The following is a 26138-nucleotide window of genomic DNA, read 5'->3' as shown; positions in this document are numbered from 1 at the left end:
CTGCCTCCACTCTTCGACAGTGAAATTATAAACCGCCAAATCGTCACTGCCACTTGGTCTCATACGACCGGCGTTCCTGTTGAACAGATTAGTAAACAAGCCGACAAATTTTCTGATTTCGGTCCACCGACCCGAAATCATATCGGCGTTCCGCTCTGTACTCCCAACGAGCGAATAGAACGTCTCCCTAACCTTTGTCCAAAAGACCTTGCTCTTTTGGTAGTCCGCTGCAAAATGCATAAATAAATTTGTAAGTCATTTAACTTTTTTTTTAATAAAAAACGAGCCCAACGGCTCTATTCACGCAACCCAAGGACCCACTCACGCCATTCCCAGCCGCTAGCCCATCCGCGCCTGCCACTTTTTCCGCGCTCGCGCCCCTCTCGCGCCCCTCTCGCGCCTCGGTGGTGTGGTGCTCGCGCCCCGGGGCGCGAGCGGAAGGGCTTTCGCGCCCCTTCTCGCGCTCCGCACCCCTCAGCCTAAGGCTGAGGGGTGTGGAGCGCGAGAAAGGGCGCAAGAGGCCAGCCGGGGCGCGAGCACCACACCACCGAGGCGCGAGAGGGGCGCGAAAGGGGCGCGAGCGCGGAAAAAGAGGCAGGCGCGGATGGGCTAGCGGCTGGGGGGAGCGTGAAGGAGGTCTGGGAATGCGTAAATAGAGCCGTTGGGCTCTTTGTTTATTAAAAAAAAAAAAATTCAGAGATAGATACATATATATGTGTGTACAGAGAGATAGATACATATATATATATATATATGTGTGTATCTATCTATGAAAGAAAGAAAGAAAGTGTAGAATAGATTGAGATAGAGTGGGGTTGAGTTGGTTATCAGCACCTCACCTGGTTTTTGTTTGAATGAGATTAAAGTGGGTCTTGGGATGAAATTGGGTTTTGATTGAAAGATGGGTCATGGCCGCCATTGATGCACCTTGGAAGGAAGAATGAGGAAGACAAACAAGACAATGGGTTAGTTGGTTTAGTGGAATGGTGATTAATATATTAACTTTGTTGGGAGGATGAACCTGGACACCCTGGGTGGGTTTGAACAATATATTTGTGTTTACACCTTTTTAACTCGCTTGGGAATGTTAAAATAAACCGATCGCGCCCCCTCTCGCGCCCCTCCACACCAGGTCCCCGGGGCGCGAGCACCACAACCAACACCCATCTTATCAAGTTTCTCTCTCTGCCACACGTCACAATATTATTGGCTGGCGCCCCCCACTCGCGCCCCCCTCTCGCGCCCCCCCACACCCCTCAGCCTAACCAGCAAGGTCAAATGCCATCTTCTCTCTTTCCTGTGTGCAAGTAACTACTACCTTCCTATATTTGGTAGGTCTATGCAGGTTTACACTTTGGTATCTGTAGGGCAGCCAGTAGCCACAGCCACTAGTTCTTTTAAAAACCCTAGTGGGCGTATGGTAATTTAATTCTATAATACAAAGTATATAATACCACAAATTTCAAATTTGTTTTGTTTTGCAGAATCTGAAATTCACTAAATCTTGTTTGTTTAACCGCTTATTACCCGCTTACCTGACTCTCTATACCTAACTCTTTATTGTAATTGGATTGTTTTATTTGTTTTTAATAAATCGAGAATGATAATTAGCAGGATACTAATATTTTTTTTAAGATGCAATTATTATTCACACTAGCAAAAAGCAAACACAAACTCAAGCAGCCCATATCCGCTAGGAAGGAGAAACAGACACGAACCAAGAAACTACATCAAGACAAACTTACACCAATTTGACCAATCTATAAACTTATTTTTAGACCAATTTTTGTACCATAAGAATCCCACTACCTTTATATCGCTCTATCTTAGAACCACTGGCGAAGGATATCAAGGGCCAGAGGTGGCATCGGCCCCTCCTGCTTTTCCGTGCATTAGTGCAAATTTAGTTGTTTTTCGCCTGGAAATTTTATACGTAGTGTAACTTTACATGTTTTCGGCCAAAAGTTCGAGCCCGCCCCCCCCCCCCCCTCGTTTATGATTTTTATAATACATTTTGAGCCCCCGACCCGACATTTGTGTCCAAGATTCGTCAATGCTTGGAACACTGATTCGTTTCTCGTTTAATATTCTTCAACACGCAATAATCACTATATAACACGTCCTTCTCACGACCCTCCAAAACAACATACGAGTGAAGTCCCATCAACTCCCTAACGGAGAAAGCATGCATTGGTAATTTGGTATGATTCCTTGTGTTTTTTTTTTTTATAATAAGTTCTCATATTTGTTTAAAAAAATATATATATGAGATTCTGGATTCAGATCATGCATTAAAGGACACATGTGTCTTAGACTAATAAATAAATATTTAATTAGTTGCCATCAACAGATGATAAGTTCGACTTTTAGAATTCAAAAGTCAAGGTGTTTAGCTAATGTTGACAAAGTTCGAGTCAAATTTGGACAATTCAACTACTTTTTCTATTTTCTTCCAAAACTCAAAAAAAAAGCTGACAAATGGCCAACTTTCATTTTCTTTATTTGCTTTAAGTAGCACGTTTTGGTGTACGACTTTGGACCACATAATAATAAATTTTAATTAACACCATAGTAATTACATCATTGGTAATTAACATTTAACAAAGAGAAATCTGCATTTTGTCTTCCTGGTTTATATCCACATTCGATGGGTTTATCCCTGAAAAAGATTTTGCGAAGTTTGCGCCCCTGTGTTTCTCCGGCGGGTTCCTCTGACTCCTACCGTCAGTTGACCCGTTAAAAAAAGGAAATTACTTTATTACCCTTGATTCCTTTATAACTAATCGATCTACCCTCTTTCCCTTTATGTTACCATCTCCGGCGATTCTCTCAACCCTGTAATATTTCATTATCCGGCGACCCGATTGACGGATGTCTCAATCCAAGTCAAGTCAATTCTCCTCAGGTTCACCTTCCAAGCCTTGCCGTGCAGATGAGCTTTGTGTGAGATGTTCATGTGGTGCCGCGACATGTTACCGGATATCCAGGACCGATGCAAACCCGGGGCGTCAATTCTTGTGCTGTGTAAGTTTTAATTACTCACGAATTAGGGTTCTAGTCTGTTAATCGATGATGATTTGGTCTGTCGTGTTGCTTAGGTCAATTTTAGGGGTAATCTGTGAATTGCGAATCGAATTAGGATTGTTTGTTTGTTGATATATTTAGTCCGTTACAGAAGGGGAGTTGTGGATGACTAAAATGGGCTGATGATCCCACATGCCCTAGTTGTGAAAAGGTAATTCAAGCAATGGTGAAGATGATGAACAAGAAAGATGATTTTGCAAGAATTAAAACCAAAGAAGTAACAAGCTTGAAGATGTTGCTAGGAATTAGTTGGTTTTTGTTCTTTGTTTATGTTTGGGTTATTGATTAGTTGTTAACATTGTATTTTTAGTATTGGATAATGTAATCTTTGTTGTTGTTATTGTAGTTTATGTTAAATGTTTAGTGTTTATTGTTTCATATATTTACTTTAAATTTGTGTTCCACATTATCAGTCATGTTGCAGCCATGATGAAACTGAGAATGTTGAGTTATGGAAGGATGATCAGATTGTTGAGTTAGGGAAGGATGATCAGAATGTTCAGTTTGACCAAGACAAAAGTCAAATGGAAGACAAGGAATATCAATTGGGTGAAGATGAGTTGATGGCTTATTTAGTGCAAGAAGATGACTTATTTAGAACAAGTGAAGAACATGAAATGGATCCTGGTGATGATTATGACCCTGAGGTTGTGAAAGCAGCTTTCAAGTACACCAGTGAGCCGGAAGAAGATTACTATCATGATCCATATGGAGACGATCTAGTGTGGGACTCTGACTGGTCAAATGATAATTGTCATTGGAAGTTACATTGTAGTTGGTTTCTAGTATTGTTTGCATTTGAATTGTACTTTAATTTGACATGATTAAATCTATTGTAATGTTTGCATTATTTGCCTACATGCTACTAGTTTTAAAAGCATTAAACAAAATACTGTCAAAATAGCATACAAACCATCATGTCCCAAATCAAACATAGCATACAAACCATCATGTCCCAAATCAAACACACAAGTCTTAAATTGTTTCAAACACAAACCATGACATGGTACCAACAAGTTCAAACAAAAGTCTTAAATAGTCTCAAACACACACCATCAATCTAACTCAAACACAACTTTATGGTTGACATCATTATTGTTGAATTGGTGCCCTGCAAGTTCTGATGTTGTGTCCGTAACCTCCACATCTTCCACAACTTTTTTCATGCCCCAACCTGGTAAGTCTTCCTCCTGCAGAAAACACTTCCTGAACCTCTTCAATCTTCCTCTTCCTCTTCTTGCTAGCTGCCAATTTCTTCTTCTCACCTAGTGCCTTCTTCCTGCTCTTCTTCGGTCTACCAATCTGAGTATGATGTTTAGGAGGAGTTATTATTGTTGGGCAATTTTAGGGTGTCCACATATCAGGGCCTGGTATGGGCCTGATTTGGTGATTATACACCTTCTTCCAAGTGTCTAACCAGTAAGCTTCATCAACCCACTTCTCCAATGGACCGACATACATGTTGTTTTCTATCATGTTATATAGGGCTGCCACAGCATGTTTGCATGGCATACCTTTCAAGTCCCATCTCCTGCATGTGCAAGTTCTATCCCCCACATTCACCACACATTGGCTTCTCAGACTTTTAACCTATGAACATATTTGCATATTAACAAAAGATTGATTGTAATATCATAGTCATGCAAATTTTCATACCTTGTAAGTCACATCATCAACCATCATAACCGTCAATTTGCTTGCTTCTGTTTGGATTTCATCCCATGCTTTTGTTGCCTGTGGTGTTAATGGGCCCCTTGCAGTGGCTTGCATCTTCTTCACAGTCACAATCCTCATGGTCAAATACTCTCTAATATACTCCAAGCATGTATTGATCGGCTTGTCTCTTGCTCCAACAAGTTGCTTGTTGAAAGATTCACAAAGGTTGTTCAACAACATATCACTTTTTGCCGTTCCTGAAAAATGTGATCTTGACCATCTTGCTGCCGGGATCTCACTAAGCCAGAGAAACATATCAAGATTTGTTTTCTTAATCTCCTCCATTGCCATGTTGAAGTAGGGGACAGAAGTGGTCGATGATGCCCTATAAAACAAGCCTTTATACAAATTCCCCCTCCAGGTTTGCCTCAAGTTCTCATGGATGTGTCTACAACAAAACCGATGCTCTGCCATAGGGAAAACACTCTCAACTGCTTGAATAAGTCCCTACAACAGTCAAATCACCATAATTAGTGTACATGAGTTAGCCTATTACAAATAATCCTACGTGTACATACCTTTCGTCGGTCACTTATGAAAGTAAAATTGGCATCATGAGGCAAGTCAAGATCATCTCCAAGGAGATCTAAGAACCATTTCCATGAGTCTGTGCATTCGGCTTCCACTATTGCAAAGGAAACAGGATACAAGCAATTGTTACCGTCTGTCCCGACAGCAGTCAAAATCTATCCGGGGTATTTCCCTTTCATAAAACAACCATCCAACCCAAGAAGTTCTCTACCAAGCAATTTAAATCCTTTAACCAAAGCAGCATAACACACATATATCCTTCTAAATTGCCTTGTTTTAAGGTTAGGGTTAGCACATGGTTCAACATCTAATTTAATGGTACTACCTGGGTTTGCTTTAAGAAGCTCATCAATAAAGGATCTGAGGTGGGTGTATTGTTTGGTGTGGTCACCATACATCCTTTGCAAGGCTATTGTCTTTGCTCTTCTCATCTTGGATTCAGAAAGTTGTACTTGATGCATCTGCTGGAATTTGGCCTTCAACTCCTTGGTAGATAAGTTGGGGGTGGTTTGTAGCTCAACCTCAATCTCTTTGGCAATAATAGACATTGTGTACAAACCAATTGTTCTACTTCTTAGACAGTCGTGTTTTCTAGGAATGGCCTTCACACACCAATTATCCTCAACAGATTGTCTTGAGATGTGCATCGTCCAAGGGCAAGTGGGTTTCATTTCCCTTTTTTTTACCTTCAACTTTTCCTGACTTGACACATTTGACCCCTCACCAGCAACCATTAGGATTGGTCCCAAACAAATCACCCTAAACCTTAAAGGATCATTCTTCTTGATATACAAATCTCTTCTAGCATGAATAGCATAACTCTTAACCATTTCATTCAATGTTTCCTTTAATGGTATTAACTGACCAACATAAAATGGACACTCATCATCATTATTCCTTTGCTTACCCTTGAACTTTCTTAGCATACTATTCAAGACACTCAAGCGCTCATCATCAGAGCTCTCATAGGTATCCATGCAAGGATTTAAACCATCATCATCACTAATATGATCAGCTGCTGCTTCTACCACATCAAAATCTACAATAGCTTTATACAACCTCATGTCAACTTCTACATCCTCCAAGGGTGTTTGAAAGGCAGCCGTATACTCAGGATCACTTTCATCTGATCGATCACTATCATAACTGTCATCATATTCCTCACTAGAACTATTTTCAGCACTCTCTTCATCAACACTTTCACCACCCACTTCATCAACACTTTCACCACCCACTTCATCAACACTTTCACCACTCAATTCATGAACACTTTCAAAACCAAAACTAGGTACAAATCCATAATCATAGACCACAATTTCAGTACCACTAGTCCTGCCACGTTCTACAAAAATCTCAACAATGTGAGTACCTATACCATCACTACCTCTAATCATATCACAAACATCTTGAAAATGATAATATTCAACCAACGACTTTAAACCCAAGTCCAAACTAATACGCGGATGTTTGTAATGAAAACAACAAGCTGTACCACAACCATATTGTAACTTACAAAGTATTCCAAGCAACAAAGTTTACAAAATTCAGAAACTTGAACTTCATCAACATAAGTGATCTTCCCTCGTTCGTATCTTCGCTGCCCCTCGATAGCAAAATACCCTCCATGGAAAAGTTTTATGGTGAACGCATGTGAATAATTTTCACCTATAACAACATTTAAACCGTTAACAATACACAAGTAAATAAAACAAAAATTTTGAACACACAGTAACACCTAACCATATAGGTCGTACGGGTCACATTACTCACTGTCCGGCCAAATAGAATACGAGGATGACATTGCGATGTGTGCAGGTGACGTTTGATTTTAATGGTGATCGGAAAAATTAGGGGTTCAATGTTCGAACGGTTGGTTTGTATTTGGGTGTTTGGGAAAAAAGCCCTAATTCAGGGGTTTATTGAATCGGGGGTGTGTAAATAGGTAAAAGACTATATTACCCTTCGACATTAACCGTCAACAACGGGTCAACTGATGGTAGGAGTCAGAGGAACCCGCCGGAGAAACACAGGGGCCCAAACTTTGCAAAATCTTTTTCAGGGGTAAACCCATCGAATGTGGATATAAACCAGGGAGACAAAATGCAGATTTCTCTTTAACAAATACAACTATTAAGAATAGTTTAGTAATGTCTTTTGAGCTTAACTTATCTTCACTATAATAAACGATGAATTTAAAAGGTTAAAATTTACCAACACCCATGGACTTTAATTACCACCCTTTCGACTAAACAAATAAAACCAACTCCCATTAATTTGTCTAGCATTGACGTCACAAGAGAATGAAAAAAGGCAAACTTATTATTGAACTACACGATTTAATTTGTGTGTTTCTTGACAAGATTTTAAGAATGGTAGTGAGTATATACATAAATGTATCTAGATAACGTATTCATTTATGAAAGCATAATATATTAAGAACTGCAAGAGCCAAATAACAAGTATGATTGTAAAGAGAAATAACAAGAATGATAGTAAATATACCATGGGAGTATAACCAATGGACTGTACCGATTAATAAAGTCCATGTTTCAACGATATTCTTGGATAATTACCTACTGATTACTAACGACTAACTATGTCATGGTTTATGCACCTTTATTTATACATTCTATTTGTTTTGTTTACTAAGCCCGTTTTTTGTTTGTGGTAATTCTATGAGTTGTCAAATTAAGTCCATTCAAGAGGAAGTGCCGTGGTGTATGTTTTCGTTGACAACATTGTGTCCCGGAAAGCAAACAAAGCCTGGATGCAAGGCTAGAGGAGTGGTGATCGGCTTTAGAAAGCAGATGTTTAAGGATTAGTCGCTCTTAGATGAAGTACTTCTATTGTGGCTACAGTTCGACCGATTATGTTATATGGACTAAATTATCGGCCATCAAGAAGACACGGGCGTGTAGGCTAGAACCAGAAAAGACGATGATGCTAAGGTGGATGTGTGGACATACAAAGTTGTACTGGATAAGAAAGAAAGTTATTTGGAAAAGATTACTGGTTGGCTAGTGTGCTAATAAGATAAGAGTGTCGATTTAGATGGTTTGGGCATGTGAAGAAAGACTAATGTAAGATGGCACCCATTAGAGCCACTTAAACTCTCTTGTGGATGGGAGTAGCATGGGTAGATACAACTTGGCATGAGATGAGTGGATTAGAAAAGCTTTGTTAGATTTGTGTCGCTCTAAGGACATAGTCGATGATAGTTCTTTGTGAAGATGTAGGATTAAGGTCATGGATTTGTAGGGGCGTGTACCATTTATGTCATAGCGTGGTTTTAGGAGCTTATGCTCTTTGCATGTCACTTTTTTATTATCTTATTTCCTATATGACATTTTATCTGCTAGTATTGTTCTTTTACCATGTATCCGTTGTTTGATATGTAGATTAATCCTATGTATTGAGTTTTTCTTAGTCTTTATGTTTTCCGTTTCTATGTTATGGTATTCTTTGCAAGTCTAAGAATGGATTTTGAAGCTGGTCTCTTTGAAAGCAACATCTCTATACTATGAGATATAAGTATGGTATGCCTACATCTCACTCTCTATAGATTTTACCAATAACTTTGTCAGTGATGAGATTCCATTGGATATTGGGTATGTTTATTGTTGTTGTTTAGTTTTGATTTGCTAGATTTTTTATTATTCCTTTGGCTGGCGACTTGCTAGCTAGATACTTGGATTATATGTTTTATTAGTTTGTAACATTAATTGTATAGTATCGTTAAGAAAATAACTTTTAAGTTACAAAATATACAATAAATTGCGTGTTTCTTTATGTCAATCTAGAGCTAGCCCACTTGATACATACACATGCTTCTTAGACTATGGGTAGTGGGGGTGAGGGGTGGGGCGCGGTCCAGGTGGCCGGTGATGTGGCTCGCGAACACCGCTACACCGATCCGGTGAGCCGGGCCGCGGTTGGGCGGCGTGACTATGGTCGCGGGACACTAAATAACCGTTGGGCTTTTGGGGTTCAAAAAACTAGCCGTTTGCTAGTTTAAATTGTTTTTTTTTACTAAATAACACATTATAAATAACTACCCCATTTTATAACAATAACACACCATTCTCACTTCATTTCTCTCTAATAATTTAGAATTTATCAAGTTACAAACCATGTCTGGTTGGGGCAACATAAACGACACTCAATTTCCAGAGGAATGTAACTATATGGACGACGATTCGTTTCAAGAGTTCATTGGGATGTCACAACCTGATTTTTCGGTCCCGGAAACACAATCGGAGCCGGCAAAACGATCCCAAGAAAAGAAGGGGAAGAAGACCGGCGAAGCGGATGGTCCCTCGGCACCGGAGAAGCGGAAGACTAATCCGTGGTCTAAAGAAGAGAAGCTTGCGTTGGCGAAAGCTTGGATTAAAATATCCCAAGATCGGAATGCGGGTAAATTATTTCGTGAATTTTATTGTTTGATATTTCTTTTAAGTTTTATGTGTACTTATTACATTTTTTGTTATTTATTTTGTAGCCGACTTTCAAAAAGCTCGAGTTTTTTGGACCAAGGTTCGGGAATGTTTTTATGAACAAGTGGGGAGTAGGGCTCGTACCGAAAATATGATATCGGGTCGGTGGACCGATACTCGTAAATATGTAGGATTGTTTACCAACATACATAACTGCAATGCTAACCGAATGCGGCCGAGTGGGTCCGATGATCTCGCGGTTTACCAATTCACTTGTGATGAATGGAAACAAGAGGTGTTGCGGAGGTATGGGGTGGTGAAGACGTTTGACGATGGCTACTTGTGGGAGGTGTTAAGAAAGTGCTCGAATGGATTGAACTATGTGCGGAGGACATGGGCGATGGGGCAAAACGTACAAAAACTAGTGCGTCCGGCACATACGTCTCTTCGAGCGGGTCGGAGAATCATATTGACTTCGACCTAAACTTGTTCGAAGGTCATTTGAAAGACCAAGGTTGTAGCCGCCCTCCGGGTAGGGATCGTGGGAAAAAAACGGTTGTTGATGGCGACTATAAAAAAGAAATTAAGGAATTGTCAAGTGGCATCCATTCGATTGGTGAAGCTCGACACAAAATAAACCGTTTCAAGAGTTTGGCTTTTCTAGCCAAAGACTTTAGCCACCTACCGCCATACGACCAAGCGCTAATGGAGGAAGAAAAAGAACGTATTCGGAAGGAATTGACAACACAAAAATAAAAGCGCTGTTTATATGTATTTTTTTATTTTCCTTTTTATTTTTCTTTTTATTTTCCTTTTTATTTTCATTTTTATTTATGTTTTAATGAAGTATTTTAATTTATATTTGTGTATATAACAAAAAAAAATCAATCAAGCCCCTGATCACCTGGACCACTACACCCTCTGGGGCTTGGTTGAGGGGCTTGATCCTGTACCACATCAACGCCTACGTGTCAGATTTTGCTTTGCTCACTCGGGGCTCAACCAAGCCCCATTACCCTTAGCCTTATAGGGAGGTCCTTGGTTCAATCTGGGCGAGTGAGTGGTTTAAGATTAATACCTTAATAGGGTAAAGTAGAATAGGGATATATTTGTCGGCTCGTAAAACACGCAACGCAATTAGTATTAGAAGGATGATATGTGGGCTATCTTGTCACTTAATTATATGGGCTTTCAGCGAATGGTGTGACCCACTGACCCTAGTTTAGCCCTATTCATTCAATCATCAATCGGTTTTAGAATATAGGCCCAAAGTTACTGGATAATTAACCCATCACGACATCCATCTTAATGATAATGGGCCACGCCAATTATTTTTAGCCCATTATAACAGTTTTTTTTCTTCAGCCAGTTTATTTTTCCTAACATTTTGTACAAACGATTATTGGACTTAAACAACACTTAGAATTTTTTCCCCATGTTCTTAAAAAGTGAAATTTAAACTTGAGTCGGCTCGGGTAAATTATAATATGATATAATATATATTTTAATACTTAAATAAAAGTTAATGTTTAATGTCCCCGCCGTGTAGCTCAGTTGGTTAAGAGAGCGTAAGACTTTGGAACAAAAAGTTAATGTTTAATTAAAAAATTGACCTCGACTTAAAGTGAGTCAACGAGGAAGTTCTATATCAAATAGGTGAGTCAACGAGGAAGTTCTATATCGCTGGAGCTCAGTTTGTTTATAAACCCAACCAACTCAGCTCTCGACCCTTTTATGAAGGTGTTGATTTGAGCGAGATATTTTCAACGAGTTTCTAGCCATAAGTATTTTTAAATGATTTATATAAATAATCTTGTGAGTTTACTGTTCATGTAAAACTTAGCAAGTAAACTCATGGTCACTTGGACAATTCCATATCAACATTTAAATAAATCTTATTCGACAAGATAACCAATTCCTTTATCAAAGAAGTGTTCTTGAGTGCATTTGACGTTTATAACCTTATCATATTTTATTTCCACAATCTATTACATAACTTAAATAACGATATATACGTATATACCAACCATATAATGCCATAAAAGAAAACTCATCATTAGTTATAGTATAACTAATGATGAGCTTATTCAAAAGCTAGCAAAAGCTTGATAGGGTGATAGAGGGAAAGAATAACACGCACTTAAAAAAATCACAACTTGGGCTACTAGTTAAATTATGGGGCCCATTAATTACCAGTCGATGCAAAAGAGCCTCAACGAGCTAGACCATGTGGCAAACACATTACGCGGTTTTACCCAACTATCAGACCCAATTTTTATCATGTAGGCCATCGATTCCAACAAAAAAGACCTTTTCCACAATTCTCACAGCATTTAAACCTTCCCAAATTTGATTTTACGTATTTTCTAGCTTAATTACGCACTATAAGCTCTTAATGTCTTAATTTTAGTTTTCCATTATTACTTTATAGTTTTTTTAACGATAGTTTTCCGTTATTGTTTTGTAATTTCAAAATTTTGACGAACCAAATTTAGAAGTCCCCTTTACAATGACAACAATATATGAGCATCCGAAATTTAATAAAGGTGTTTTCTTCTTCAACTCTTCGAGAATAATTTCTCTTGTGTTATTTTCTTGCTTCTACTCTCTGTCAAATTTTTATGACATCTGTTACTTTGTGTAAACTACAAAACTGATTAATTAATCGAAACCGGTATAACTGATCAAATTTAATAACTTATCATGGTTCGGTTTAAATTAGATATGCATATTCCTTAATCGGTGTTACTAAGTTGAAGATGGCATTTTCAGAATGTTATATGATAACCATTTTATGATTTTTCTTTTTGTCAAAATAAAAATAGTCATGGGTGAGCTCTATTAATTGGAGGAAAAAAAAGACTACTAATACTAAAAGTCCCTTAGCTTGTATTTTGTATTATTTTATGACCAAATTGAAAGTAACGACAATTAATCTGTCAAATATTAACATTTAACATGAAATATTACAATTCTTTTAGAACGACGATTTTTTTGTATTTATGCTATCGCATTCTTCAAATTTGGAGAGTCTCAATGCCCCACTCTAGCTAGACTATGTTGTTTTAACCGGGTCCACGCTACGTTGGCTTTAGAGTTTGGCTTGGCCATTCTTCCGGGAAACCATACCGCCAACTGCCACTTGACAACCGTTTTGTCACCACAAGAGCATAACTATTTGGCGTAACACATGGTGGGACGAAAACCCGGGTGGGCGCAGGTTCGAACTGAGAAACATTGCGCGCACAAGGTCTAGCTCAAATCCTTTATTGTCAATATTTACCCAAATGTGATTTAAGTAGGATTAACTTGAGTCTCCACTGAAGAACCTAAACCTGCTATCATTAGACCACGAGTGAGGAATACATGAACTGAAGTATTACATAAAGATATATATTGTCAATAAGTATAAAATTTTATTTAAATTTATCGTACATATATAGTGGATGCTTTAAAACGTCCGTTGTACGCGACGCCTCGAGTTCGACACCTTCCGATTTTTTCGAAGCTTTTCCCCAAGAAAAATAATCCACTAAACTATCTTTCTAATTAATTTTATTATTTATTATAGGTATAAATATCTCGTATTCCAAGTTTATTCTTATCCTCAATTCCAGTTTAGAATTTAGATCCTTGTTTTCTCGAACAAACCGGATCTCTCTATGTTCATATAACTGTCATTCAATCTAATCTAACAAAAGTACGTGTGGGTTGGTTTTTTTAGAGAAAGAAAATAATGGTTACTTTCAAAGTTAATCCAAGTGATAAATTTAGAGAAAAATTGAAGAAATGTCAAGAGTATATTGGAGCTTTAGATGAAGAACGTAAAAAGATTCAAGTATTCGAACGTGAGCTTCCGCTTTGTCTTGAACTTGTTTCTCAAGGTAAGCGTGTTAATATTATCGTTACTGTTATTTAATATTAATGTTATAACGTTTTTTTTTTCCTATTTTGAACGGCAAATTTTTTTAGTTCCTGGGAGCGGCAAATTTCTTACTTTCTGGGACTTAAATTTGATATATATTTTTGCAGCTATTGAAAGATGTAGGCAACAAATGTCTGAGACGATCTCTGAGTCTGTTAATGATTAATCGATGTTTGATCAGTTGCCATCTGATCAAACGTTGAGTGAGTTTCTAATTTTGGAAGAATTTATTCCTTTGAAATCAACTTCATCTACACATGAAGATATTGATGATGAGTTATCTCATAAATCAAATTCATCTACACATGAAGATATTGATGAGGAGTTATCTCATAAATCAAATTTCAAAGGTAATAAAGATTGGCTTGCATCTACTCAACTCTCAATTCAAGTCCCAAATCCAACAATTGATCAAGAGGTAATAATTATATTATACATTAAATAAATAAAACTCTCTATTTTTGGCTTAAAAACTGGAATTATTATTATTATTTTTGTATTGATTTTAGGACTTGTTTCTAAAGAAGTTGACTATGGAAGAACACAAAGATAGGTGTGACAGTTTTGTCAACCTTTCCAGAAGAATAAAATGGCCATAAGTTCTTCGACGGATACAGACAGTGGTGGTGGTGGCGATGGCAACGATGGTGGAAGTAATGATGAAGATAAAGGACGGTGTAATAAGAAAGAAAGGAGGTGTTGGTCTCCAGAATTGCACCGACGGTTTCTTCATGCTCTTCAACAACTTGGTGGTGCTCATGGTATGGTTTTATATTATTATTAATTTTACATTGTTAATTCATGACTTGATTATATTACACAAACGAAAAGTTTAATTAGGTACCTAAAGTTATGTTCCTTGTATAATGGATTATTTATCTTTTCAATATCAAAATTGTTTTAACATAAAAAGAAATGATAGAGATATAATGTTTTATTTATCATTTCTAAAGTTAAAGAAAAATGTGAACAAAATTATGTCAGTTTATATGTGCATGTAGGTTTTATTGTGAATTTGTGATATTGTCTATACAAGTTATTAAACTGTTAAAATTTTAAAATATACGAATAAATTTTATGTACATAAACATACATATTTTTTTATGCAAGAAATATATAAATATGAAGCATTGATATGAAAGTTAAAATAATTTATTTGATTTCGTAATAATTTAATATTGTTTACTGAATCTTATCACATACCCATAATCATATAAGAGCAAAAGAATGTTTTAATGATAATGTGTTTTCTTTGCAGTTGCAACACCAAAACATATTTAGGAGCTAATGAAGGTCAATGGGCTAACAACTGATGAAATTAAAAGCCATTTACAGGTTTGTATTTAATTGTATTTTACATTATATATGTTAGTATTTTTAGCATCATTTGGTGCATGATTGAAGAATTCACATATTCTTTTATATTTTATTCTAAACAGAAATATCGTTTGCATATAAGAAGGATGAATCCTACAATCAACAACTGCGACGCACACACTCCCCAGCTAATGTTGGTTGGCCGAATATGGATGCCGCCACTGAATTACACCAATGTCACTTCATCTCCGCTAGCAAATGACATGATCAATAATGCAAAGCTAGTATATGCTCCAATGGCTTCTCTACCACGGTCTATAACGGCTTCTTCCTACAAAACGAAACAATGCAATTAAACAATAATCGTGCTGATCACCACCGAGTCACCAGACTTGTTCTGGTTTATTTAGCTGCAAGTTACCTCCAATTGTGTCTTTTATAGATTAATGTTAAATTTTTGTGAAATACTCTTGTGTACAAGGCTACTCTTAATGGTTGTTTTCATATCATCTTTTCTTTTGTAGTAAAAAAATTTTAACGTATGAGATTCCATAAATATACATCATTTTTACATTTTATTGTGCGTTATTGTTTCTTATTTTGTAGTTTTGGTGTTTTGAGATTACATTTGATAAAATGTAATATGAAGTCTTGGTAAGTTGCATGACAATGTTGGTTTTAGTTTCTCTTATTGAGACTTATATTTCCTTTGTTTAAACCACTAATTTACAAGTTTTCTTGCTTTTACAAAACCTTAACGCCTTGTTCGTGAGTTTTTTAATCAAGGAAATGAGAGGGAAGGATAAGAAAGGGAAAGAAAGGGAAGGAAATTTTTTTTAATTAGGTGTGTTCTTGAGTTAGAAGGAAATTAGAGAAAAGGAAAGGATAACTATGTTAAAAAATAGTTATCCTTAGTAATCATCCCATTTTTGGGAGGATAACTTATTGGAAAAATACATTAATTTAATCACTTCTAACTCCTCATACTCTTTTCCTTTCCATCCAAAAAAAAATTCAAGAACACCAATTTTTTAACTATCCTTAGTTTTCCTTTCCTTTTCCTCCTTTAAAAACCAATTTTTTAACTATCCTTAATTCATGAAATCTTATCTAGTTAAACACACACTTAACTATGCTCATTTCAACTAAATTAGTTAGTTGATAGTTGAAATTAAGATTTATAGAAAAAGGAGTATCACCAACTAAACATTTTAAAAACGAACAATATTCGTTTTCATAGATAATTACCAAACGATTTTTTATGGAAATAATTACACCACTAAACAAAATAAAAGTGTAAATTAAGTAATAGTAATCACCGAGTGATTACCAACAGTTATTCTTATGATTAAATATATCTTTACCGACGAATTAATAAAAGAAAACGGCATTTGACCATCAATGGATTCTCGGTAATATCCGTCACAAATGAGATAACCCTCTAACAAAAATCCAACACCCTTTTCTGTAGATAACTAGACAGATCAACAACGGATATCATCGTTAATGGCGCTCTTCTATTTTGTAGTATCAACTAATATGCATGTTTTGCCACACACAACTTGCAACCTTAGCTCTTGATTTGGTTTCAAGAAATAACAATACTTTGGTGAACTATTACTGTATGATGTATTACAATTACTCTATTTGTGTATAATTGTATATATAAATTAATTACTCTACTTGATTCTCACCATTGGTACGCTAATTTCATTGTACGTTAACTTTCGCATATATTTATAAGAAATTGAATATAATACTGTTACAAATTAATATGGTTAGTTTATAAAACTTTAACCATTGTTATTGCTCAAAATATCTCTTATATATACAAACAAAATGAGATTACAACAAGTAAAAGCTAGGCACATAAAAACTAGAAATGCATAAGATGGTACCATCACGAGTGTGATTCCTCCTACTTTGCGTTCAAAAGTAAACAGGAATTCCACTTTCCACATGTTTATGACTTAGAACGAGAAAGGCAAGATGATGAACATCACAGGCATTCCCATTAGTACTATTTGGATAAAGAATGGACTATATTGCTTGTAGATAATGTGACGAGTCACTTTTTGGTTGCTCAAATGTTATATGTTTGCTTGTTATTTGAAGAGGTAGGTCTCAGCAGAGCCCAGTTGGACCCGCAAGACTCACCTTGAAGAGGGACGTCTGCGCAAGGACCAACTGGTTCCGCAGGACCCACCATGCTCAGAGATGAAGACCTTACGCGCAGTACGCCAGCTGTTCCCGCAGGGAAAGCCTCCCAATGGTGAAGTACCCCGCCTGTTCCCGCAGCTGCGGATACAAGCCATCAGGGAAGGCTACCCGCACTAATAGCAAGGCTACACGCACAAGACACTAACTCTAATTCAGTGTCACCTGAAGGAATGAGCAAGGCGGGAATACTCCCGCCCAAATGAGCCAGTCCGTATGCTTCTGGAAGATCTTTTGTACTATACCTGCCAAGGTATGGACAAAATAGACAAGATCTGACCAAAGCAGCCCATGAACCAATCACAGGGTGACAGCTCACCGACAACAGTACGAGGAGGAGCATGCTCTAGTACTGTTTGTCACTATTAGCCGCTGCCTACTCACCAACCCTTGTCGTGGCACGCACATAGCCTGCAGTTGGTGGAAAGGGAACAGTACACAGCCGGCCTTGTCACTATTAGCCGCTGCCTACCCACCAACCAGCATGGCACGTGCGCAGCCCATAGTTGGTAGAACAGGAATATTATACAGCTGGCTGTACCTGCTTGGAAACCTACCTTCGGCTATAAATACCCCAACACCTTGGAACGGTATGATCATCTGGTATCTTATCTTCTCTAGCAATCTCTCTTTATATACACATATTCAGAGCAATCTAGTCTGATTCTCACGCCGGAGGGTGGTCACAAGGAGGAACCCCCCCCCTTCTCAGTGACGAGCTCACGGTGTCTGTTTTACAGGTCATCAGAATAACCATCTCTGCTGGACCTAACCCTCGTGGGAAACATTACTTAATCCCCAGATTATCCATAATCTGCCCGGGGTCGATTAGTGTTTCTTCATTGGCGCCATCCGTGGGACAAAAGCTAGAACTAATTCTCAGTTTTTTCAAAACTTCTGAAAAAATGGTTAACGTTACTCCGGTCCCAAGGCCAGTAAGTGACCAAGAAACCCCGGTAACCACAACCCCAGCTACTGGGGGGAACACCGGCGGTTACACAAATTTTACGAACACTACCCCGGTTACCCAAGCCGGGGCAAGTGCAGTAAACAATATTTCACTGGGGTTCACTGATGCTCAGTTGGAGAAACAGACGAGGCTCCCTCGCCAAACACTCGATCAAGTTAAGGCGTGGGCCGAAGCACGTCAGAAGGAATTCCAAGCTGAGTTGGATGAACACTTGCGTTCACTCCAACAGGCCGACGAATTCGGAAGCACTCGACAACAGCTCAACATGAACAGTGAGTGCGAGTACTCGGACGATGATCGGGAGGAATCCGACACCGACGCAAACCCTCGCTACTGGGTGAAAGGGAAGCGTAAGGAAACGGGCTTCCAACCAAGAAGGAATTTTGGAAAAACCTTCAAACCAAGGAACGCGGGGGGAAACCCACGTGACTTCTCCAAAACCTTTAGACCAACTGCCGCAAATGCGGGAACGTCCAAGTTTGCAAGGGACATTGCGGAAGATATCGCCCCGAGAAGTGCCAAACAGATGTCCAACATCGGCACTTATGATGGTATATCCGACCCAGACGATCACTTGAACAGATTCATAGCGGGGGCAACCGTCAGCAACTGGACGGAACCCACATGGTGTTATATGTTCCAGATGACACTGGTTGGAGCGGCCAGGGCGTGATTCGATCGTTTACCGGTCCACCACATCTATGATTGGGCGGACTTTCAGCACAAGTTCAGCCAACACTTCAGTCAACAGAGGAAATATACTGAAGAACAGTGGACGATCCTCAACTGCGTTAGAGAGGAGGATGAATCTTTACTAGACTTCATCACTCGCTTCAACTCCAAAAAGATGAGTCTGGGCAACATAAGTGAAGATCTTGTTCGCGCCGCTTTCATCCAGGGCGCCGAATACCCAGAGCTTATCCGCACGTTGACGGGTAAGGACGGCATGCCATCCACATGGGATGCCATCATGACGGCGGCCAAGCGCTTTGCCGAGACGGAGAAGCAACTGGGTAGGGATCTTCCCCAGAGTACACACCTCTACACGCAGAGGACCAGAGAAAACAATGTTCGGATTGCCCGGCAGAACAAAAAGAGGAAGCTAGGTATTTAGCAGTCAAGGGTAAACTTTGACACCTCATCCAGCTATCGCCCTCTTGTTGGCGGAAGGGATAACACGCACCCTTCAAGCCGAAAACACCGGTGGACGCCACTCACCAAAAGCGTCACGGAGATATTTGCCACCGAAAAACTTCCATGGCCAAAAGCTCCAATGATCCGGCAGCGACCTAATGCGGATCAGAGCAAATCCTGTGACTTCCACGGGACAAAGGGTCACAATACGGAGGAGTGTACATCCTTGAAGGATATTGTTGAAACATTCGTCAAGGATGGAAGACTTGCACACCTTGTGGCATCAATCAAGAATGGAGGAAGGAATGATAACCGGTATAGAGGCAATGGACGAAAGCCCGTTGACATCAGCATCCACATGGTTCATGGCAACATCAGAGGAAGAAAAAGACGAACGACAGAACCATGCGCATGGAAGGAAGCTGAGGTGCGCTTCCCGCGAGTGCCAGGAAGACCCAGCAAAGAAGGCCCTATCGTCATCAAAAGCCAGCTGAGGCATTACATAACTTCCCGCACTCTTGCTGACAACGGCGCCTCGTCAACGGTTATGTACAGGCAGTTCTTCGACAAGCTAGACGACGAAGACAAAGAACGCCTGGAAACGGTTTACGCCTTGATGGAAGGGTTCGACAGCAGCACAAACACCCCCTGGGTATCCTATCTTTTCCCGTCATTCTCACGGACGGGAAATACTCCCGCACAGAAGACGTGGACTTCGTCGTAATGAGGAAGCCACATCACACATACGACATTCTCTTCGGGAGAGACGGGATGGCAAGATTCAACGCTGTGGTATCTTCAGTTCACGGCATGATGGGATGGCCAACTGCTGAGGGTGTAGCGATGATCACCGGTATCCCCCAGGTATGCATCACATCCGTCTCATCTAAACCCAAACCAAAGATGGCTAAACCAACCATCACCGAACCAGAAAAATGGGCCCTCAATGGCAAATACCCTGACCAGGCTGTTACAATTGGCCCAACAATAACTGATCCTACGCGCACCTTGCTCAAACGCTTACTACAGAACAACGCTGACATCTTTGCGTGGACACCAGCTGACATGACTGGTGTACCTCGAAGTAAGGCAGAGCATAAGCTCAAGTGTGACCCGGCTTTTACGCCAGTCATACAAAAGCGCAGAGTAATGGGGGCGGAACAAGCTAACGCGTGTAGAACCCAAGTCAAGGAACTCCTTGACGCGGGCATCGTACGCGTTAGTAGATATCAAACATGGGTTGCAAATCCCGTTATGGTACCGAAGGCTAACAAACAATGGCGCATGTGCATAGATTTCAAAGATTTAAACAAAGCATGCCCCAAGGATTGTTACCCGTTACCCGAAATTGACCTCAAAGTGGATTCATTAGCACCGTTTCGCCTTAAATGCTTCCTTGACGCATATAATGGGTACCATCAAATCCACATGGCTGTAGATGATCAGGACAAAACCGCATTTCGGACGCCCGATGACACATTTTTTTATCAAATGATGCAATTCGGACTTAAGAATGCAGGGTCCACATACCAACGCCTGATGGACAAAGAGTTTCATGCCCAAATTGGGAGAAACTTGGAAGTCTACATGGATGATTTGGTCATCAAAAGCCCTGAGCCAGAAGCGATGTTGAAAGACATCGAAGAAACTTTCAACACGCTCAGAAAGATAAACATGAAGCTCAACCCGAGCAAGTGTTCCTTTGGGATGGAATAAGGGAAGTTCTTGGGAGTCATTGTTACTAAAGATGGCTTCAGAGTGAACCCTAAAAAGGTCGAAGCCATTATCAAAATGGAATCACCTACTACCATCAAGCAAGCTCAGACACTGAATGGACGCCTAGTCGCACTTAACCGTTTTTTGTCAAACCATGCGGATAGGCAGTTCCCATTCGTGTCAACATTGAGAAACTGTTTAAAGAAAACGCACTTCCGCTGGACACCAGAAGCGGAAGCAGCTTTTCAGGAAATTCAGTCACGCTTGATCGAACTCCCAACGCTCACAGCACCAGAAGCGGGGGAGGAATTAATCATATACCTTTCTGCCACAGATAGAGCAACCAAGGCAGTCCTGCTGGTAGAGCGAAAAGGTATCCAGATGCCTATTTACTATGTTAGCCGTGTCCTAACAGACGTAGAAACCCGGTACTCCACCCTGGAAAAATTAGTCTTAGCACTTGTACAAGCTTCACGCAGACTAAGACGATATTTCCAGGGTCACCCAATCACCATTCTCGCCAACTTCAAACTCGCAAACGTTCTAGGCAAACCCGAGCTATCGGGACGTCTAGCCAAATGGGCAATTGAGTTGGGTGAATATGCGATAAAGTACAAGCCAAGACCAGCTATAAAAGGCCAGGTCCTGGCCGACTTTATTGCAGAAGTCCCCGCTTCGCGGGAGAAAGAGTGCCAGGAGGAGGCTCAACCCCCCCCCAGCACAGGACATCAATGATGTCTGGCGAATCTACACTGATGGAGCAGCCAGCAACGAGGGTTCAGGCGCAGGGTTGAAACTAACCAACCCAGCAGGAGAAGAATACACTTACGCTATTCGACTGGATTTTCCAAGTACAAATAACGAATCCGAGTTTGAAGCATTCTTGGCCGGGCTGAGAATTGCGCGTAAGATGGGAGTGAAAAACTTGGAAGCCCACGTGGATTCCATGTTAGTAGCCAACCAAATAAACGGGACGTACACGGCCGTGAACGACACAATGGCCCTGTACCTTGCACAAGCAAAAACCCTTATGCGTGATTTTAATGATTGTAAAGTCATACACGTCAAGCGTAGCGAAAACAAATCTGCGGATGCGTTAAACAAGCTTGCATCATTAGCCTTCACCCATTTGGGAAAGGACATCCGCATTGAACTCCTTGAAGCACCATCAGTCCCGCACAAGGAAATTTGTGTCATCCAACCGGCACAGAAACGTGGATGACACCGATAATAAATTACCTTGCAGCGGGCATACTACCTGAGTAAAAAACACAGGCAAGAAAAATACGTTGTAAAGCATTAAACTATCAACTCATCGATGACATCCTTTACAGACGTAACTTTCTTGGCCCACTCTTAAGATGCGTGGACAACCAAGATGCCGATTACCTCCTAAGGGAAGTACACGAAGGCATCTGTGGAGTACACGCAGGTCCACGCGCTGTTGTAGCTAAGCTAAACAACGCGGGATACTTTTGGCCGGGGATGCATATGGATGCGCTGGCATACATTCGAAAGTGCAGGTCTTGCCAGCTCTACGCGCCCAACACGCATCGCCCGAAGAATGAACTTGTTCCAGTCACCTCTTCATGGCCATTTCAGAAGTGGGCCATCGATGTGACAGGCCCATTTCCCACAGCAGCAGGAAACGTTCAATTTCTAGTGGTAGCCATCGACTACTTCACCAAGTGGATAGAAGCAAAACCTTTAGCCCAAACAACCGCAAAACATATTAAAAAATTTATTTGGGAATTTATTATTTGTCGTTTTGGACTTCCACAGACTTTGGTGAGTGATAACGGCACCAACTTTGCTGACAAGAAGCTACAAAAGTGGCTGGAAGAACTTCAAATCACCCACACCTTTACCTCAGTGGCACACCCGCAAGGTAACGGTGAGGTGGAAAGAGCAAATAAAAGCATCGTCGAAGGCATAAAGAAAAGACTCCTGGAACACAGATCCGGCTGGGTAGACGAAGTTCCACACGTCCTTTGGGCAAACAGAACGCTAAAAAAGGCCAGTACGGGAGAAACCCCGTTCAGCCTCACTTATGGCACTGAAGCCATGGTCCCAGTCGAAATTGGTTTACCCTCTCCAAGGGTCTTGATTCAGCCAGAAGACAATGATGCGGAAAGACGGTTAGACCTTATGCTAACCGAGGAACGCAGAGACTTAGCCGCAGCGCATGAAGAAAACTACAAGCGACAAATGCAAAAGTACTACAACACGCGGGTAAAACTCTGCAACTTCAATGTAGGAGACTACATATTGCGTAACAACGAGGCTTCAAACCAAGAGCGTTCAGGAAAACTGGCACCGGTCTGGGAAGGACCGTACATTATCAAAGAAGTTTTGGGAAAAGGCGCATACCAGCTCGAAAGGCTCGATGGCACTCCTATCCCAAGAACATGGAACGGAGCTCAATTACGCAAATGTTACATGTAGATCAATTCCAAACTTGTAAAGAAAAGGCCTAGAGCCACTTCTAATGGAAATGATTATCCTTTATCACATTGTGTTGATAGCCTTACCTTTATACTTATGAACTTCCCACACTGATATGCCGGTATTCACCCCATAAATATGGGAAGAAGTAAGTCGTTGCGTGTGGAAGGCGGCAAAACCCGCATAAACACATAAAACGGTAAAAATTTCTAAGGAAAAGATAAGGAAAACCTTCACGCAGGTCATCTATAGGTGAAGTTTGGTCATCCCAATAAATGAAAGTGACGGTCCTACCCGCACAATCATGATAGAGGAAACTGAACATTAACCTATTGGCAACCGCGCGTCGAAAGGTTAACTTATTCAAAACACTTAGAAAATTTCAAAGGGAAAGATGAGGAAAACTTCCACGCAGGTCAGATATAGGTAAAGTTTAGCCATCCTACTAAGTGAAAGTGACGGTCTTATCCGCACAATCACGAAAGAGGAAGCAAAATTTTAACTTATTATCTGCCACGTTGAAAAGTTAACTTATCTAAGTACTCAAGAAATTGCTAAGTTAAAACAAAATATACGCGAAATAAACAAGGCAAGGCATTAACAAATAATCTTTATTCCATCAACATTCAAACATTACAAGAATTGCTGGGTACATACCCGCATACAAGATTAGAATACAAACATAAAAATCTACTCTAATAGTGTAAAGGGATCTAAAGTATCAAGCTTCAGGACCACTTCCACTTGGACCCGCACCATCAGTAGAGTGTGGCGGTTCAAGGAAAGCTTTGAGGATAGCTAGCCCATCATCAGCAGCAGCAATCTCGTTTACCTTCTCCACCACCGGATGCGGGAAGGCGGCATACTGATTCACTGCTTGGTCATACGCAGCTTCAGTATCCACATTGTAAAGAGGGAAGTTGGAAGGCGGAATGCCTTGTTCAACAAACCTTAGACCAAGCAGGAAGCCGGCCTTTTCCACATCCTCATGAGAAGCGTTGAGGGCTGCGCTCATCGCATCGTCATATGATGTGTTCGTGAACACCCGATGCACAACCTAAAAAACAGAAGTATATCAAAAACTCTTCTAAGGAAAAGCGTAAAGAAATTGTGAAACTGCGCATACCTGAGACAGTGCTTCTTGGAGAAGCCATTCCTTGGTAACCAGAGCCTCCTGGAGGGCAGCTTGAGCTTCATTACGGGCGCGTTCGGCTTCGTTCTTTGTAAGGTTGGCAAGCAACACATCTTTGGCTGCAGCCTCTTCGACGCCCTTTAGCTTACGCTCAGTGTGGTCAAGCACCCCCCTCTGGTCCAAGATCTCTTGGAGTTTCTTGGCATCTTCCATGGCCAAGGCATCATGAGCCTGCTGGAGCCTCTCTAATTTGGCTTTAAGTTCCTCATTCTCGATGCGTAGAGGCTCAGCAGCAGCTTCAGCCTTGGTGGCCCTCTCGGTTGCGTTCCGTGCAGTTTCCTTAGCCAACCGAAGCTGTTCATTAACAGCTTGGGCGGCCTTGGAACGGGCCTCGAGACGAGCCTGAACTTCAACCTCAAGAGCCTTGAAGGCCTTCTCCTTCTCCGCAGCAACGGCGTAGAGCATCCTGTTCTCATCCCGGACAGCCCGCGCCTGAGCTACTTCTTGGATACGAGCTGCCTTTAACTTGTCGTTTTCACGACAAAGAAGCTCGACGCGCGGCTGCATCCGGGCTACGAGAATGCGGAGCTCATTTGTCAACCTACCCTCCTGGTAGCTTGACATTGCTTCCCCCAGATCCCCCCTTGGGGCGGCGTGGCGCGCCCACTCGACGCATTCCACAGGCGTCCGAAGGGTTGTTCCTCGGCGGATGTTCCATCGTGGAACATACACTTCATTGGAATCCGACACTGCAAAAGCAAAAAGCAGTTAAGAAAAGATGATAATATATATATATATATATATATATATATATATAAAATAAAATAATAAAAGGCCAAAATAACCCTACGCACCTGTAGGGTCGACGACAGGCCTGTAGCCGCCAAACCCATCACCCGAACCTAACGGATATCCATCCAAGAGGTCAGGCAGATGGGAAGGAGGCAGAGATTGGCTTGACGCCCCAACAACGGACATACCTGAAGGACCGGCCGTAGTCGCCGGCGCCGGAGGAGGCATAGCGGAGGCCGCCGTGGTAGAAACCAACGGAGGTGAACTCACCGGAGGTGAAATCACAACCGCGGCCGCGGCTGTGGAAGAATCCACAGAAACACTCACCGCCGGCTCAGTGAAGGAATCAGTAAATATGGCACTGACAGCCGGCGGGGACGTCGTCACAGTTGGAACAGTTGGCTCAACCGGGTGAGCAACTGAACCAACAACTGAAGCAGGCGCAGTCGCCTGGGTCATCGCCTCAGGTAGGTTGACCAAACCTACCGTCATGGGTCCGGAGGTGCTCCTCCCCGCTCCACCTTGGAATGCGGAAGCATCCACGCCTGCACAAAGAAGATATATAAGTATAATGGCGGAAAGTTATGCAGTTAAGATAAAGGAAGTATACTTACGGGTCCTTTTGAGCTTGAAGGTGCGAGCGGGCGGGGACGAACCCGATGGAGCCGGCCTCTTCGTACCGGTCACCGTCGTTGTCCTGGGCTGCTCGGAGGTGACAGCCGTTTC

General features: G+C 40.9%; 1 pseudogene across 1 annotated transcript; it reads left to right on the top strand.

Annotated features, from left to right (window-relative positions):
• Positions 1 to 13238: 13238 nt before the first annotated feature.
• LOC143593800 (transcription factor HHO3-like) lies at positions 13239 to 15552 on the top strand (annotated as a pseudogene). Its single transcript, XR_013146193.1, has 5 exons — positions 13239 to 13648; positions 13797 to 14107; positions 14199 to 14450; positions 14948 to 15024; positions 15129 to 15552. The product of XR_013146193.1 is annotated as a transcription factor HHO3-like (transcript).
• The last annotated feature ends 10586 nt before the right edge of the window (positions 15553 to 26138 follow it).

Source organism: Bidens hawaiensis, unplaced genomic scaffold (assembly GCF_021521415.1).
Source record: "Bidens hawaiensis isolate Kalapana, Puna unplaced genomic scaffold, B.hawaiensis_p1.1 tig00042816_1, whole genome shotgun sequence".
In the NCBI taxonomy this organism is placed as follows: domain Eukaryota; kingdom Viridiplantae; phylum Streptophyta; class Magnoliopsida; order Asterales; family Asteraceae; genus Bidens; species Bidens hawaiensis.
This window is presented reverse-complemented; position numbering and strand designations above follow the sequence as displayed.